The following is an 18,294-nucleotide window of genomic DNA, read 5'->3' on the forward strand; positions in this document are numbered from 1 at the left end:
TGGGGGATCCACTTCACTTGCCACTCCATCCAAGGAGGGGGGTGATTCTCTTATATCATTCAACAAAAGAGAGGTCCACCCTGACTAAGGAATTTTCTGGTCCTTCATTTATTTAAATTACCTATATTAAATGTGCATCCATTTCTTTTCATTAACTGCCTCTTATATATTTTTACACATTCTCAGTTTCCAAAAACAGTGCTTAAGAGCTTTGTATGTGTTTGGCCATTTGATTTTTCAAGCGAAAATGTGATGATCTACCTTTATTAGGACACCAAGAACTTGGAGAACTGCTAATGATAAAGCAGTGAGAGGATGACTGTGAATTTGAATCTCACATCTTAAACTCCGGGCTGGGAAGCAGCCTGACTCAGGGAGTATTTGTGCACCTCTGTGCTTTCCACTCTCAGAGGAACTATCTAGACTTTGCTTGTCAACTCAGACAGTGTTCCTAAACTTTCCAGATTATAAATATCCACAGAAAATCTTAATAAAATATAGCTCTACCTCAGATCTACTGAAAAAAGAATCTGTATTCTTATTCCCAGGCAAGTCTGAGGAACAATGTGAAAGAAATGCAGGTGCCAAAGATGAGCTAGGGATTACCTAGTCGTTTTCTCCCTTAATGGGGGAATTTTTCTTATTTCATGTGCAGAGCACAGAGGGATTGAAGCAGACTAAAGACAATGACTTGCTTTCTTGTTGTTCAACTATTTTATTTATTTCCTTACTGAAGCATTTTTTTTCAGAATAGACAACATTAATTTTATTTTTTATATTAGGCATCAGTAGCCTTGTTAATAATATATATATATATATATATATATATATATATATATATATATAATCTTCAGCTATTCATGAAAATGTTGACTAAGAGTATCAAAATAATTTTAATGAATATTAGAAGAAAGTTTTTTGTTTACACATTTCTTTACATGGAATAATTTCTTTGATCTTTATCACAACCCTGTGAGATTATTGGGGTCAATATCTTCTGCTTTTAACAGATGAAAAAAACAAAAATTCAGAAGAATTAAGTCATTGCTTTAGTTGACAGAGTTAGTGCACACAGAGCCAGGGGCAAGCCCAGAGCTTCCTCATCCATATCCCACCCCCCACACTTCCAATGCCATACTGCTTCCCTGTGATGGCAAAATGGCAGCTGATACTCTGGAAAATTCTAATTCAACTTATCCATTCATAAAATAAAAGTTATAATAAATTATAGGGTTGTTGACAAGATGAAATGGGAGATTAGATTTGACAGACCTCTAGAAAGTTTAAAGCTGTATGCAAATCAGGTGGTATGACGATTTGTTTTAGGGATATGGAAGCCCTCCCTCTCCTCTCAGTGTATCATGTCTCTATTTCTTTCATTTCTTTGTTTCTTTATATTTTTAATAGATTAAAATCTAGTAACTTGTTTTGAAATCATAAGATGCTTAACAAATCAAGATACAACAATGTTTACAGAAAAGCGTATGTATATCTTAAACACCAGGAGACCAAGGGACCTAGGATTCAAGTCTGGCTCTTCCAGTAGCTTCTTGTATGATTTTGAGCCACTAATTTTTCCTTTTGGGGTCTTAAGCTTTTATCTAAGAAAATAAAGAATATAGACTAGATTAACAGTTCATATATATTTTGACACTGAAAGTGAATTTTATTAATTTTTCCATCTATATAATCTACTTTTACAAATACTTTCTTCAATAGGAAAATTGCATTTAGGAAATAGTTTTTAATTTGTCTTTCATCTCCTAATTAGTCATAAGATATATAGCACATGTGATTGTATATTATATATAATCCATCAATCAGAATTTATTAGAATGAAATAATTAGCCACAGCACTGGGAAGTTTAATTTGAGCTTTAAACTAAGAAAACTGGTCTGTGCAAGGAACACAAGTGTAAGTAAATGTGGGGAAGATCACATACCTATTTCCATTCTGATCTTCATAGTCATCATCTCTGCTTGGTTTCTGCTGGACCAGATGATCTCTTCCAGGATCATTCCATGACTCCATACATTTTAATGGAAGTCAACAAACTATTCTTTAAGATAAAAATCAGAAACAGAGAATGGAGACAGAGGGTAAGTGGGAGTTTATATTTATTGTGAGAAATTAGAGAAGGATTATAGAATTTGGAAAATGTTCATCTGTAGTGTGAAATGGCAAGCAATTCCATATTCATGGAGTATTTTCAACATGAATGTTCCCATATTGGTGAAAGAAATTCCCCAACAAATGTTTTTTTTTTTAAATATACATTCTTCTCCTAGTCTATGGGATTAAAATTTTGTTTCTTAAATTGTCTAAGAAGAATTTTTTTTTTAAAGATTCTCTTAAAGAAATTAGAGAGACAAAACAAAAAGCAGAATAGGAAAATTATCATCCTCACCAAATAATACTTCTACAATGGTTTCAAAAGAGGTAAAAAGTCTTCAAACACCACTGCTTGGGTTCTCTTTCTTAATCATTAATTCATTAAACACCTACTGAAACATGACCTTCTCTAGCAAGTAATTTCTCATCCAGGTAATATTAGAAGGTACTTCTCTCTACACCTTTTGTATACCACCATAATACACCAATGCACAATAATCATTAATTTACATATCTGTCTTCCTTTCTACACAGTAAACACCAAGAAGTACACATAGAACATAAGGACAGTTCTTAATACTTAGAAAATGATCAATGAAGTTGAATAGATTGATGGATAACAAAGATCTGTGAAAGCTCTTTGGGGCTATTTAATATAAAGGACTTGACATGGATTTTCAGGTTTACGTTGATAATAATCTACTTGTGTTTAATATTTCTCTTTTGGAGAATGTATGTGAATTTTCCTCTATATTATATATTTTGTTTATAATATATATTTTTACCTTTAACAGCCCACTATCATCTATTCATTATTTTCTCCTGAGGTAGTGTATAATTTCGCCAACAGAACTTTTCTACTTCGTATCAAGTATTTCTTTTTTTATGCATGCTTTCCTGTATTTGGCAGTTAATGTTAGATGAGATAGAACAGAATGGGAATAGGAGGATTTGACTTTTCAGTTTTTTGTGTGTGAAAAATTTATAGGCAATATACAAAGATAAAATGATTTGCTGCAAAAATTTATAGTACACTGGTGAAAATGCTTGCCTTTTATTTTCTGGCAACATTTGCCTTAAATAGTTCAAAACAATATGAGTAGAATTAAAATTACGGGTAGAATATTTTTTAAAACCTTTGAAAAATGTTTAGCTGAATTGGATAAAGAGTTACAGAAATCCTCAGAGTCCAAGAAACACAAAGTGAAAGCACTAGCCAGGAGAGGTAAGCTAACATCAAGCATGATAGCCACCTGAGGTCATATACTAATGCCTGAAGACTCTGAGCTGTGGTTTAATAGCCTAACGGAGTGACAAGAGGCACTCTGGGCCCACTCAAGGTGGATTTTCTGGTCAGAGACTGCATAAATGTGGGCTTCCAAAAACCTATATATGCAACTTCAGAAGTGGTAAACTTAGAGAAAGGAAAATAAAACACACCACAAAGAAAGATAGCAAAGAAACATGCAGATCTTGGCCTTGGCACTCATTAATACCATAAAAACTATCCCATGAGAATGTTTAACCACAAGCTGGTCCTTTTGCAGACTTGAGACCTGAAAGAATCAGATGAAAAAAGAAAAAAAACTAAAATGAGATCTACAAATACTTGAGATAGTGGAATTATTTGCATAGATTATATAATCATATATTTAATATCATAAATAAAAGAGGAAATTGAGAGTATGTTTAAAACAATGAGACATAATAATTAACCTGGCAAAACATTAAAACGAAAACAAATGCAAATCTATAGAAATGGAAATTACAATAAGGTGATAAAAATGAGGGTGATAAAAGTGCTCTAAAATTGATAGCAGTGATGGCGCACAACTCTATGAATATATTTAAAAACATTGAATTGTACACTTTAAATGGGTGAATTATATGATATATGAATTATATGTTAATAAAACTGTTGTGTTTTCTTTTGCACTTTTTTAGAATGTATCCCTCTGTTGCTCAATGTGATGATCTGTTTCCCAGAAGAAAAACCTTGAAGTGTGAGAAAGAGAGAGATGGAGAGAACAGAAAACATTAATAAATTTCAAAGAAATTAGATTAATTTGGATTGGATTTTCATTACTACTATATATATGAGTTTGAAATTAGGAAGGAATGTACTGAAAAGAATATTCTTAGTCTTCCTGGAAGACCAACATAGTAGACCAAACCTAAAAAATTGGATGTGCTCTCGGAAATTCCAAAATTCTTCTGGAAACAGGCTTTCTTATCAAGACTTAAAATATAAATTATGATGAGCAAGTGTATCTGCCAGAATGAGAAACAAATAGGATTCAGGATGTAGAACAGTTTATATATTGATTATATAGTTGAACTAATTTGCTGAGCAGACAATTCTGTGTCACAGCATTAGTATGACATAAAAAAGCCTTTTTTTCAACTTTTATAAAAATTTGAAGTATAACTTCCATTCAAGGAAATGCACAAATATTAAGTTCATAGTTTGATGAATTTTGACAACTACATGAATCTGTTACCCACATGTTAAGATACAGGTGATTTCTATCACCCCAGAAAGATCACTTTTGCTCCATCTCAGTCAGTCCCACCCTCAACCAGAGACATCTATTGTTCTAAAATCTTTCACCAGGGGTAAGTTTTTACTATCCTATCTTTGTCTTTGTATAATGATTTCTTATAAATGGAATAATACAGAATACACATTTTTTGTGTGAACCTTATTTCCCTCAGCATAATGTTTTTGAGATCCGTCCATGTTTTTTTTCTTTTTTTACTTCTTTTAAAAAAAGTTTTTATTGGAGTATAGTTGCTTTACAATGTTGTATTAGTTTCTACTCTACAGCAAGGTAAATCAGCTATATGTGTGTATATATATACCCCTCTTCTTTTGATTTCCTTCCCATTTAGGTCAACACAGAGCATTGAATAGAGTTCCCTGTGCTATACAGTAGGTTCTCATTAGTTATCTATTTTATACATAGTATCAATAGTGTATATATGTCAATCCCAGTCTCCCAATTCATCCCACCCCCTCTTTCCACCTTGATATCCTGTGTCTCTATTTTTGCTTTGCAAATAAGATCATCTATACCAATTTTTTCAGATTCCAAATATATACATTAATATACGATATTTGTTTTTCTCTTTCTGACTTACTTCATCCATGTTGTTGGATAAACAATGACTACATTTATGAGAAACTACTAGACTGATTTCCAAATTTATTTTACCATTTTACATTCTCACCAGCAATATGTGAGAGTTTCAGCCGCTCCACACACTTGTTGTAACTTGGTGTTATTCTTTTTTTTTTAATTTAGCCATTCTAGTTGGATAGATGATAATATCATCACAATATGGCTTTAATTTGCATTTCACTGATGACTGATGATGTGGAACACACTTTCATGGGCTTACTAGTCAAGTAGCTTGTATATAAACCTTGGTGAAATGCCCATTTTTTATTTGGGTTGCTTTTCTTTTTTATTATACAGTTGTAGAAGTTGTTTATATATTCTTGATTAATGTACTTTGTAAATTACATTTATTGCATATTTTACCCAGTCTGCAGTTTGTATAATTTTAGCAATGTGAACAAAATATTTTAATTTTGATATCATTTATTTTTGGTTTGGTTAGAGCTTTTTGTGTCCTGTTTATGAACATTTTTGTCCACCCCAATGAAAAATATAAGCTTTATAATGTAAAGTTTTATATTTAGGTCTTTGCTCTATCTCACGTTGATTTTTCTGTGATGGTGTGAGGTATGAGTTAAGGTTCATCTTTTTCTCATATGTAGCTGTGCCAGTCATTCCAGCACAATTTATTCAAAAGAACTTACTTTCCCCATTTTACTGCTTTGATGTCTTGTTGAAAATAAATGGATAGCATGAATGTTAGTCTTTTGAATTAAACTCTTTATCCTGTTAAATTGAACTAATTGTCTATGTTTATGCCTATGATCATATTGCATTTTCTTGATTAATGTAGCAATATAGTAAATCTTGAAATGAGATAGTGTATGACCTCCTCTTTTAAGATTCTTTTAGCTGCTCTAGGCCCTTTGCTTTTCCATATCAAAAATTACTTTATATACATGTATTATTCATGCAAAAATGTATAATACATGCATATAAAGAGAGAATTAACATTGAAACAATGTTATTGTAATCCACTGGCATGGTATATTTCTCTGTTGGGATTTCTGTCTTTATTTCTTGATCAGTCTAGCTAGAGTTTTGTCAATCTGGATTTCATTGGTTTTTCTCAGTTGTTTATCCATTTGTATTTTATTAATTTTATTTTAATAATTATTAATATTATCTCTTTACTTTCCTTCTTTATGCTTACTTTGTTTTTTTTTTTTATTTACTCCTCTTTTTCTAGTATCATAAGGTAGAAGCTCAGATCGTTGATATTGAAGCATTATTCTTTTTCTAATAAAAGCACTGTATTCGCTTTCTAGCGCTGCCATAAAAATGTATCTCAAACTGGGCAGCTTAAGCAACAGAAATTTTGTCTCACAGTTACTTCTGGAGTCTAGAAGTCTGAAATCAAGGTGTTGGCAGAATTGGTTCTTTCTGAGAGCTATGAGGTAGAATCTGTTCCAGGTCTCTCTCCTAACTTCTGGTGGTTTGCTGGCAACTTTTGGCATTCCTTTTCTTGTACATACACCATCCCAATCTCTGCCTTTGTCTCCCTGTAGCTTTCTTCCTGTGTGTGTGCTTGTGTCCAACATTGCACTTTTTGTAAGGACACAAGTTATATTTGATTAGGGGACCACCTTACTCCAGTATGATCTTATCAACTAATTCCATCTGCAGAGACCCTATTTCTAAATAAGGTCACATTCTGAGTACTGTAGCTTAGGCCTTCAACATATGAATTTTAAGGAGCACAATTCAACCTACAGCAAGCATAAGGCTACAAATTCCCTTCTAAGTACTGCATCTGAAAGATTTTGATATGTTGTGTACTCACTGTCGTTCAGTTTGAATTACTTTCATTATTTCTTCACTAATCCATGGATTTAAAATATTTGATGTTAAATCTTGAAATATTTAGAGGTTTCTTAGATATATAATTTTTATTGATTTCTAATTTAGTTCCATTGATATCAGAGAACATTTTATATGTGATCTAGTTTAATGGCTTTATTGAGATCTAATTAGCATATGAAAGAGTACACATATTGAAAGTGCACAATTTGATACATATTGAGTATGTATACATCTGTAAACTAAACTAAAATCAAGATAATGAACATATCCATCAGTCCCTAAAGTGCTGTTCCTTTGTGATTTCTTCTTCCCTTCCAATTATCAGGTAAACAGTGATCTGTTTTTTGTAACTATAAATAGGTTCCATTTTCTATATTTTTATAGAAACTATAGTTTATAAACTATATAAACATACAGGATGCACTATTTTTTGTCTGGCTTTGCTCACTCACCGTAATTATTTTGTTATTCATCCATACTGAAGTATGAGCAATAGTTGATTCTTTTTTATTATTGACTAGTTTATCTCTTCACCTACTGATATACATTTAGATTGTTTCCAGTTTGGGGTTATTACAAATAAAGCTGCTGTAAAAGTCTGGGTATAGATCTTTGTATGATTTCATTTTTCTTGGATAAATGTCCTGAAGTGGAATGGCTAGACCATACAGTACATGACTACAATATGCTAGGTATATGTTTAAGTTTACAAGTTGCCAAACTGTTTTTCAAAGTGGTTGTTCAATTGATATGACAACCAATGGTGTATGAGAGTTATGGTTGCTCCACATTCCTACCGGTACTTGCTAAGATCAGACTTTTTAATTTTAGGCTATCGGAATGATAATTGTAGAGTGTATCTCATTTTTGGCTTTAATTTGCATTCCCCTAATGACTAGTCATTGTGAACATGTTTTCTTTTGCTTATTTGAAAACTGTTTACACTCTTTGCTGAAGTGAGTTTCATACCTTTTGCCCATTTTTACTGGATTGTTTGTTTTTTCAATTATTGAGTTTTAAGATCTCTTTACATATCTGGATACAAATCGTTTATCAGATATGTGATTTGCAAGTATTTTCTCTCAGCCTATGACTTTCCTCACCAGTGTCTTTGAAGAGCAGAACTTCCTAAATTTAATTAATCACTATTTATCAATTGTTTTTCTCTTATGGATCATGATTTTGCTGTTATGGCTAAGAAATCTCTGCTAAACTCTAGGTGACAAAGATAATCTGTAATTCATTCTAGAATTTAAATAATTTTATAGAATACAAAATTTAAATTTTATTTTAAGTTTTTATTTAGATCTATGATCCATTTTGAATTACTATCTCTACATGATGTGAGGTATGAATTGAAGTTTATTTTTTAACGTAAAGGTATCTATTTTTTTATCATTTATTTAAAATATATTTATCTTGCCATATTATAGTGCATCTTTTTAAAGTTGCCTTACTTCTATTTTTGGACTTTGTTGTTTTATTAACAGGGTGTTGGCTTCGGTTCATTTATTTACAGATAAGCTGTTTTTAACCTTCAGTAAGATGGGTCTACAGCAGCATTTGCTGTAAGTCTAGATTAGCTCTTCTCCCACAGGAGTTTTTGTGATCTTTACTAAATGCTTGGATTGTTCAATGAAGCCTCTTCTCTCTGCCAGTTTAGAACTCAGATGTCTCCCTATCCTGTACAAACTCCTATGTATCTAATAGCTTCTGCTGTGTTCTTTTCCTGGTAGTTGTTTCTTGCCCATCCTCACTGAGGCCTACCCTAAGCATGTGTATTTAGTGTTTAGCTAAAAATCCAAGGAGATATTCTATGAAGAGTCTGGAACTCATTTTCTGCACAATTCTCTTCTCTGTGGGACTCTGCCCCATAAATCCAGCCTCTCCAGAAGAACACATCTCTGATTTCTCTCTACCGAACTCAGTGAGGCCACTATGCTATATATGAGCTGCCTTTTCTTGCACTTCAGCCTGGAAATTGGCTCCAGGAAGAAAGCAGGAATAATGGAACTCAAGTTTTTCTTTCTCCTTTCCAGGTTTGCCATTCTGCACTCCATGCTTTAAAATGTTTAAAAACATTTACTTCATATATTTGGTCCCATTTTAGAAGTGTTTGTTTAGAGTTGGGGAGCAGTTTCTTCATCATGGCTAACAGCCAAAGTCCAAAATCAAGTTTTAAAGCAATCAAATTGTTCAGTTTCTGTCTTGAACCAGGTTCCCTGACTCATCTTGCACTTGTCTAGTCCCTTCTATTCCCTTTTACCCACTTCTTACAGGCTTTTTTCAATCCTAATATAGTTCTTTTATGGATTTGACTATTTCTCTCCATTTCTCTTTAATCAAGTTGCTATGTGGCCAATGGCTACCTTGAATAAATATTTTTTATTTTTGCTTGAGCAATTTGTGCAGACTCACACAGGTGACACCTCCCTCAGGTTTGGGCCTAGAATGCAACAGATGAACACTGTGATGTCAGGTAAATTTGTCTAGTTAGATATTGTCTTTGAGATAGATATTGTCTTTGCAGCCTTTCCTTTCTAGATAAGACCTTGTCATGGTAAGAGATAATAAGTGTCCAACTTGGGAATAATCTTAAGAACTAACTAATAATTAAACCCATTTATATAATTTGCAAGGAGGGGTAGGAAAGAGGGGAGTGGTGAGCTGGAGTTACTCATAGGATGGTCTTGGCAGGGATTTTTTTTTTTTTTTTTTAGTAGAGCAAGAAGTTTATTACTCCCACTCAGTAGTTCCTGGGGGCTTTGATGTTGTCATACATAATTTGAGAAATACCAGGAATCTTCTTAATCTCAGTAAACCACAAAGTTGCTGGAACTTTTAATGGTCTTATCTTTAAAATTTATGGATCTGCATGGAGTTAATGTTAGATCAGTTTGTCTGTAATTCTGTAATATTATTTTGGACCACATGGGTTTGACTGAACTGGTATTAAAAGAGTTTGCACTTCGCCTGCAATGTCCATCATGATGTGGTCTGGCACAGTTTACATGTTTCAAGAGTCAGGGTACACTTTGCAAGTTTACTTCTCCATTCCACACAGCCCAGAAGGACCTTTTTAATTTCATACACATACAAGAATTACCAACTGTATTGTAGGTATTGCATAATGGAATTTAATTCCAAAGCTTAGAGAGAAATGAAGTATAACCAAATTCAGAATCTTAAGAAAATGTCTTTATGATTAATAATATTAATTTCTGAAAGCAATTCAGAATAATATTCCCAGTGCCAGACGTTTATTGAATGGATGAATGAATGCAATTTAAAAAAAAGTTATGAGACAAGAGACAGGAATTGGTAATGCGCATAATCTTTTATCCTTATAGGCATAATTGAGTGAAACATAGACACCTGAAATCTACAGTGCAAGAAACTATATAAGATTAAGATACTTTAGAGAGCTTCTCGTATAGGAGGTTTGAATCATTGGAAATGATCTACCTCTTGTTATAGATTCTGATTTGAGTAGTAGAGAGAGCAATGGTTAGGGAATTATATAGACACTGGTCATTAGCCTGGTAGTTCTATTATTAGTTGTGAGACCTTTGGGAAATAATGACTTCTCTAATCTCAGTTCCTTCATCTGAAAAATGGGAAAAAATATTATGCATGAAAGAGAATTAAATGATTAACTGAATATACTAAGCATATTGTAGCTGCTCATAAAATATTACTCAGCTTCCCCTTCCCTTTTCATCATGGCAATCTATATATGTACATTAAGGTAATATTTTACTTATTAATAATGATTGTTTATTTGTTTCTCTGTTTAAACGCAGATGCCCATACAAAAAGCTAAACTTCGGAGGAAAAATAGAAAAGAGTGAAAGGGAGAAAGAGAAAGCAGAGAGGGAAAAAGAGTGCAATAAAGACAGGCAAGACGCATCTCATGGCCCAAATCTTGAGCTGGGTGGAAATAAAAACTGTTGGAGAGAGAAAGTAGGAAAGATTGTATTTTTTGTGTATGTAGTATTCATTTATTTGGTTTATTCAACCATCATTTATCAATAATCTACCAAGTACCAGACACCGTGCAGAATGCCAGTAATACAGGATGGGACTGGAAAGAAACAGTCCTTGCCCTCATGAACCTTACAGTCTAGCAGGAGAGATGTATATGCCCATGAAGTTTGGTTTTACAAAGGAAGATGTGGCTCTGGGGACATATGACAGGGATTCCCAAGTTGGGAGGGAAATCTTCCTTGTGGAAGGGGTACTTAAGCAGAGAACTAATCAAAAGCAGAGTTTTCTATGTCACAGGGTGGGCTGAAAAGCAGTGTGGGGATAGCATTCTAGGAAGAGTAATCATCTCTGCAAAGACCTTAAGAAAGGAGAAAGCATGGTTTGAACAGGGACTGAAGCAGAGCTGGCATGAATGGAACTTAGTCCACAAAGGAGAAAGTGGACCAGGACACCTAAGGTGAGGCTGAAGGGAGTCTGGGACTAAACAACATAGGATCTAATCTGCTATGTTAAATGTTTTGGATTTTAGGAGCAACATGAATCCACTGAAGGTTTTGAATCAGCACAATGCAAATGATTTGTGTTGTAAGAAAATCTTTTTCTCTGCAGAGGGATGAATATGTTTGAAGAGGAAAGAGTGTTTATGCAGAAAAAGCTAAGAAACTGGTAGATTCATGCAAGGCGATTATGACAATGATTTGCACTGGGGTGGTGGCAGTGGAGATGAGCACACTTGGATAAATTAGAGAAAGGTAGTTAAAAGTTAGCCTCAACAGGATTGTGCCCAGAGGACTAATCCTACTTCAACAGCCCTCCAAACCTCCTGGACCCAATTCCTTACCTGGAGAGATTTTCTGCATTCTTTAAATTTAAACTCAAGTGCCACCTGCATTTTGTGACTTCCCTCCCACAGGCAGAGTTAGTGGATTACTGTTATAGCACCTGGCAAATGCATCCTTTAAGGCAGTGGATTTCAATACTACATACACATTCAAGTCATCTGGGGAACTTTTAAACACTTCTATTATCTGCCTCTTGTTCCAGACTGACTCTTTAGGAGTAAGAACAGAGCAAGAATATTACCTAAATCTCTCCAGGTGGTTCAAGTGTGGATTTAGGGATGGAAACCAGCACTTAAAGGCATTTACCACACTGGCATTTTTAGTTTTCCTTTCCATTAGGCTGTAAGCTCATTGTACACTCATCTTTGTATCCTGAGGGCTTGGCACAACCATGATACATCTTAATTTACTGGTATGTATTTAAATAAATTAAAATATGCAAATTGGATTACTTTTATTAGCCAGCTGAGGCTTTTCTGCTTATGAAGATGACTGGAAATAATTCAGGGGAGATTTATGAAGAGGCTGCACTAGAAATGCTTTGCTAAGTAAGGATGGAAGCAGACATTTAAAATCATAGGAAGTGAAGATGTAAAATGTGTGTAACTGTTGCCAAAATATTTATAAACATTGTTGTCCATGACAATATGCCCTGTTTAGGGTTCTGCCTGAGGATATTTTTTCTGATCTATAAAGAAAGAGAAACTTTAAAAAAATGTATATGCTTCAATAGATGCACATGGCTCTAACGTACCCAAGTTAATTGGTTACTTTGACCCTAATGTTCAATCTATTCCCAGGCACAGAGGCGATCTCTAGTCTTGTGGAAGTAGGAAGGGTACAGACTAATTTCTTTTACCAATTTCCACTTCATCTAGTTTTGGGGGACAAGAAAAGCCTGATTTCTCTGAAAGCTTTATTATATTACTAGTTTTGGAATGACATTGCAGCTTGCCTATTACCATAATTCATGGGAATGGATTTCACCGGCTTGTAATATAGCACCTGTTCACTTTTTAAAGAAGCCATTTGATCCCATCATAAAGTGACTGGCCAATTTAACATGAAGCAAAATTAGCCTACAAGAAGGTCTGGACAAGGCCTGGAGGGACCCTTTCCATCCTGACGATGACTCTGGCCCCATAGCAAAGTGTTAGAACATCTGCACAGATTAGTGCTGAATTGAATCAGTGCTGTCATTTTCTTCCTACTTATGTTAACACAGTGTGTGCTCTTAGAAAATGGTAGCTCTATCAAGCAGGAGATAAAAAGACCAAATCAGACACCTTAGCTATACTGGTTTCCCATCTGGGAGTTCAGAACTTGGGTAGGGACTCCTAAAGTTGGGCTGAATTTTGACAAAGACACAGCTGGACTGCAGCCAGTGAAAAATAAAGCCTGTGACCAAGAACCCAGGGAGAACTCAGAGGAGCAGTTGAAATGGAGTTAGAGAGAGTTGGGGGAAAATAATAAAGCTGGGGCCAAATGCAGCACAGAGAATCTGAGACAGGGAACAGGTAAGAAGCTAAGAGTGAAGCCCAAAGACAGAGCCTTGAGGGACTGCCTGAAGTAAGACCCTGAGAGAGGGTGGCCTGCTCCTCCAACTGCAAGTCAGAAGAATAGTGTTTTCCATGGTTTCCTTTTAATTTCATGGATCTTCTAGGTCTCATATCTGATTTTTCTAACCTTGTTAGTATTGCTTAGATCCGAATTTCCAATGTGCCTCTTCAGGACTTCATGGCATGAAATTTATACACTAAACTCATTCTTCATTTCTGTATTAGTTTTCTTTCACCATGTAACAAATTGCCAAAAACTTAGTGGCTTAAAACCACACATGTTTATTATTTCACAATTTCTGTGGGTTAGAAGTCTGGGCATGGCTTAGCTGGGTGCTCTGCTCAAGGTATCACAGGCTGCAGTTAAGCAGCTAGCTGGGTTGCATTCTCATCTGGATGCCATCCTGGGGAAGAACCCAAGTCCATGCTCATTCGGTTTGTGGGCAGAGTTTAGTTCCTTGTGGTTGTAGGAACTAAGCTTCTTTATAGCTTCTATATACAGCTTCTATAAGCCACCTGCAGTTCATTTGCCACAGGTTAGCTTGGGCTTCCTCACAGAATGGCAGCTTCAGGGCAGTTTACTGCTTCCATGGTGGCTCAGAGCTCCAACATAGTGTCTTAGTAAACAAAACAGAATCTGTGCCACCTTTTCTAACCTTGCCAAAGTGCAACCCTGTGTCCCTTTGGTTGCATTCTGGTTATTATAAGTGAGTCCCAAACCTTCCCATATTCAAGAGGAGGGAAATTATACTTCATCTCTAGGGGTGTGACAAGATTATAAAAGAACATGGGCAGTGGACAATGACATCACAGCCATTTTTGTAAAATGCAATATGCTACAAGAGGGAAAAGTCAGATTTGATGGTGAAATATAAGATATATATCAAGAAATGCATGTATATTTAACTATTTAACTAAAACAGAAAAGTCATGATAAAGACCACTTTTTTAAGGGTCTCGATATTTTTATGAACATCACATTTATGGTAGTTTGTTTAAATGTGCGCCTGCTCCAGCATGAGGCATACACAGGTTTGTACATCCTAGTCCAAAAACAATGTTTATGGAATAAAAGGATGAATTAATAAATTCTGTTAAAGACTGTTGCTTTGGACTATTCAGATGAAAACATCTAGAAGGAAGTTGAGAAAAAAGTCAAGAACCAGGATGGGAGCCTGAGCTTTGGGACCCTTCCCTCAGTGTCACTGAACTGCACGAGGCAGCCAGTTCTCTTGTCTGGGCTGTCACTGATACAGGACTGTCTGAATCAGGTTATCTGCATGAATGTGGTGCAATATGTAGTAATTTTTGTCTGTTAGGAGGATGTTTATTTTATTCAGTTTACTTTCCTTCTTCCCATCCAGTGTCACAATGATTCTATAAGAGGCTATGTTGGATTCTAGTGAGAGGTTGAACCTAGACTCAAGCCCAGCTCCTCTATTGTTTTAACCTCCCTTTGAGGCCAGTGAGTGTGTCATCATATTGCTGCTGCTCTAAAAAGTAGGTTTTGGTAAAGAGCAAGCTTTATCTTAAATTCTGGCCCTGTTAGATATTGGCTATTTGACCTTGTCCCAGTTATTTAATCTTTATGAGCCTGTGTTCTCATCTGTAAAATTGGGAAAATAATACCTGGTGGAAATTATATGAGATTGTGAATATAAAATGTAGGACTGCACTTGGTACATAGATGTTAATCAATAAATAAAACTGCAATTTTATGGCTCAGTCTGATTATTAGGATGACTAGAGGGAAAAAAGCACCAAATTTTGGGTCATTGTAAAAGTGGCATCTGGTCAACTGTGAGTTAATTCGTGAATTGTGAAGCCTCACCTAGAGTGATACAAAGAAATTCACCAGATTGGAATACTAGATTTCATGCCTATGTGTACCTGCCAGCCAAGTGAAATATTGCATGACATTAGAAAAGTTAGGTGAGCATTTTGTTTCACTGGAGTCAATGCAGATTTGGTAAAATACCTGATGTGATCTCTAGTTAGATAACTATTTTGAGTCCTTAAAATTAATGCAGTGATTTTTTAAGGGCTCCTTTGGGTTTTAGCTCACCTTTTCTTGAGATCTATAATTGCTCATGATAAATGTTATGTGCACAGAATATTAGTGCATGTTTTCTTGTGATATAATGCTGAGAGGGACTTAGGAAGGTCTCTGCATCCGTTTGACAATAAGCCGTTACTGTGTCTTCTTGCTATGTTTTAAATCCCTTGATTAATATGGAGTGTTTCACTGGTATAAACTAGTTTCCCAGACAGTTTTCATAAAACACCAGTTCTCAGAAGGTATATATTCACAGAAAATGTTAGTATGTTCTGCCACTAAGCAATAATATTTTGAACATTTTAGGCCTCAGTTTACTCATTAAAAGAAAAAGTTCTTAAAGTATGTGATCTTTAAAACGTTATACTTTCTATGGTTCTGAGATCCCCATTGACCAGAAAAACAAAGTTATAAGCAATAACATCTTCTTCATTAAATAGACTCATAAAATAAATTGAGGGATACATATTGTCTTCTCATTATGTCTGAATAATGTCTCAAGTGGAATTTTCCCTGAGGCATATTTCTTCTGGCTACCTCCACCAGCCACTGCCTTACTCCCTTTTCTACGCTCCTGTGTTTGCCAGTTCCTTGAAGCTGCATTCCCTGAAAGTTTCAATGATCAGTCAAGCTTCTTTCTAGCCAGACCCAGAGACAGACATCCTCCCTATTTTATGAGGTATGAGACTGAATATCTAGCATGAAAAAGAGATAAGAAATTACAAAGGTGATAAATACCACAAATATCACAATCCAGCCAAATGAAATAATTTTTGTACTAGTTAGCTACCTGATAACAATTTTATAATTTTAAACATTATTTGGCTTTATATTCTTTGACTATTGACAATGATATTATAATTATTGACAATGATATTACAATATAGATATTAGATAATATATATAGATATTACAATAACTATATATTGTAATATCTATGGATATAAAATATCTATCATTGTAATATGTAGATATTACAATAATAGATATTAAAATGTCTATTATTGTAATATGTAGATATTACAATGTCTATTATAATTATCTATTATAATAGAAAATTCAATCTTTCCTCTAGGAGGGTTGATTGAAATGTGTTATTTTTATTACTAATAGTTTGAAAGCATTTCATCATTCCTCTTCACAGCTCACTATTGGTAACACAAAATACATTTTTAGGATTATTGTCAAGTTTTGAAAACCTATATTCAGATATGGTCTCTGGCCCTTTACCTTTTTGTCAGAACTCCAAGTGAATTGGCCTGCACGTTAAGAGTATTCTAAGAAGCCATGCTTGTATCTGGCTACTAATAACAAGTTCATGGAAGTGACTGAAAGCCAAATAATTATCTCACTAAGTAAGTCCTAATTAAATGTGTGCCTAACTTATCTCCCTCTTAGCAGGGTTTCAAAATTACTCATAGCCACTCTAAGCCACTGGATATAAAGGGAGGTGTGATGAGGGGAAGAGGCTTTACAAAGAGATAGTGGTCGTACATGCAAAAATGTTTTACTTTGGTTAAGTTTTACAAAACCACATGACAATATGAACACCTTGCTAGGGCTCTCCCAGGGCCCTGAGAGAAAGTCAAGCATCTGAGGGGCCCTGAAGCTATAGCTTTATCAATGTCACAGTAGAATGTCCACTCTGTACCCATCCTTGAAGTCCCCCTGATGGAACAAGAACTATTCCCAGGAACTCCGACAGAACCTGGGCCCTTGGTACATATTTCACTCTTGCCATTCCTACTGTTTAGGCTAACTAGTCCCATATCTCAGCCAGATGCTTGGGGGGGGGGGGGTGTCTCTCCTCAAAAACACAGATTCCCACAGCCCCATAATGAAACAATCATCAAATTGATACATAAGCCACAGCTCTCTTTCTTTATTCTTATGCTCACTAATTTGTAAATCCTGCTGTGTCAATTTTATTACTGAGTGTACGGGGAGGTTATGCCAGTTTCACAGCATGGCTTCTTCCTAATCCCATGTTGTCAACATACTTAAGTTTGAGGCCACTCGTGCTCAACAGTTGTAAAACTTTTGTATTAAAATTAATTTTCAGTATTTCCTGAGCTAAGTGGCTTGCAGTTCTCTCCAGACATAACCAAGGGTGTAATATTAGAAATATAAACTATATATCCACAATGAAAGTCTGTAAGCCCTCATATAGCAGGTTTTAAGTGAGTATACTACTCCCTATAATGATGCTTCTGGCAAACACCATTAATTAACTATAAATCTTCTTCCCGATGATCCTAAATGCATGTTTAAAAGTATGGGCTTCCCTGGTGGCGCAGTGGTTGAGAGTCCGCCTGCCAATGCAGGGGGCGCGGGTTCGCGTCCTGGTCTGGGAGGATCCCGCGTGCCGCGGAGCAACTGGGCCCGTGAGCCACAACTACTGAGCCTGCGCGTCTGGAGCCTGTGCTCCGCAACGGGAGAGGCCGCGATGGTGAGAGGCCCGCGCACCGTGATGAAGAGTGGACCCCGCTTGCCACAATTAGAGAAAGCCCTCGCACAGAAACGAAGACCCAACACAGCCATAAATAAATAAATTAAAAAAAAAAAAAAGTATGGCTCTCTGAAATTATGTGCTAAATAATACTCTGATAATATTTTATATTCTAGGAAATTTTTAAAGCTTAAATAATTTTATCTTAATAATTTTACTTTGTAGTACCCAGCTTTGTCAGTATTATGTAAAAGCTAATATTAATTTGAGTTTTACTACATGCCTGACGAGGAAACTGATGTT

The sequence above is a fragment of the Balaenoptera borealis genome (assembly GCF_965194805.1).
Source record: "Balaenoptera borealis genome assembly, chromosome: 11".
NCBI classification, from domain to species: Eukaryota; Metazoa; Chordata; class Mammalia; order Artiodactyla; family Balaenopteridae; genus Balaenoptera; species Balaenoptera borealis.